The sequence below is a fragment of the Diaphorina citri genome, unplaced genomic scaffold, assembly GCF_000475195.1.
Source record: "Diaphorina citri unplaced genomic scaffold, Diaci psyllid genome assembly version 1.1 scaffold3804, whole genome shotgun sequence".
Lineage (NCBI taxonomy): Eukaryota > Metazoa > Arthropoda > Insecta > Hemiptera > Psyllidae > Diaphorina > Diaphorina citri.
In genome coordinates, this window is record NW_007381204.1 from 9531 (window position 1) to 11018 (window position 1488).

The window sequence follows — 1488 nt, forward strand, 5'->3', positions numbered from 1 at the left end:
AAAAAGAGAGAGAGAGAGAGAGAGAGAGAGAGAGAGAGAGAGGAATATAACTTGAAAGACACAGCGTGTTTTGGAATGACAAAGAAAGAGACGGAGAGATGCAGGGAGAGATGGAGTGAGAGAGAGAGAGGGTAAAAGTGTCACAAAGGCGTAATAATGTGTAATGTTCCAGAACCTAACGAAGTAAAACCTATGAATCTCTCTCTCTCTCTCTTTCTCTCTCTCTCTTTATAATTCTCCCTGTCTCCCCTTTCCACTGTTTCTTTAATTTTCTTTTTTTTTCTTCATTCTTCCCCTCTCCTTCCTTCTCTTTTTCGCGTCGTTCTAAATTCTAAAGGGACTGATAAATAAGTACATACCTAGTACCTAATTATTACCTACGTATATGCCTTGGTGGTCAAGACGCTCGCCTGGTAAACAGGAGGACGTGGGTTCAATCCCAGCCGTGGACTTTGGGGGACTTTTTTTGACAACAACAGTAATTAGTAGATAATGTGTAACAAGAAGTTTACCTACATACTTGTTTTACAACCCAGCACTTAACATGAACACTAATCGCCCTCCTCTGTTTCTATAGCATCCTACTACCTCTCTCTCTCCCCTGTTATTCACTCCCTGTTTGCTGGATGATGGGGCGTTGGGTTGGGGTAGCCTATTGAATGTGGTTGGTCCTGTTTTGACATCTCTTGCCATGTCTAACCTTAGACAGCGTTCTAGTATCTGGGCACAACAAATAATTGCGCTTGGCGGTATTTTGACCGCTTTTGGACGGATTTCGACCGTTTTTTGGCGGTTTTCAGCTATACATAATGCCAAGTGTATAGTATGTAGCAACAAATAAGGAGGAGGAGGAGAAGGAGAAGGAGGAGAAGAAGGAGGAGGAGGAGAAGAAGGAGGAGAAGGAGAAGGAGAAGGAGGAGAAGGAGAAGGAGGAGAAGAAGGAGGAGGAGGAGAAGGAGAAGGAGAAGGAGGAGGGGGAGAAGGAGGAGAAGAAGGAGGAGGAGAAGAAGGAGGAGGAGAAGGAGGAGGAGAAGGAGGAGGAGGAGAAGGAGAAGGAGGAGGAGAAGGAGGAGGAGAAGAAGAAAGGACAGCAAGAGAGAGAGAGAGAGAAAAAAAAACAGACGTGGTGTTTTTGTGATAGAGACAAATTTGAAGTGAAGCACAAAAAAAAAGAAAAAAAAAAAAATCTAGGTTTTTTTTTTCCTCTAAAGAAAATTCGTTCAAAGTGAAGTGACTTTAATCTAGGATGAGAGGTTAGGATATACATAGATGATAGATGGGAAGGAGAAGGAGGGTTGTCCAAATATACACCCTCCTCCTTATATCATTACTTGATGTCCTATAAATTATACTCTACACTTTGGTAATTGTTAGGTAGGTATAGTGTTTGTAAAAAAGTACGCTGTGTCACACATATTCGACGGTCGATCGATGTCGATCGCCGAGATGAATCTATGTATGTTGTCGAGGCAGTGTGGACGGTTTCAG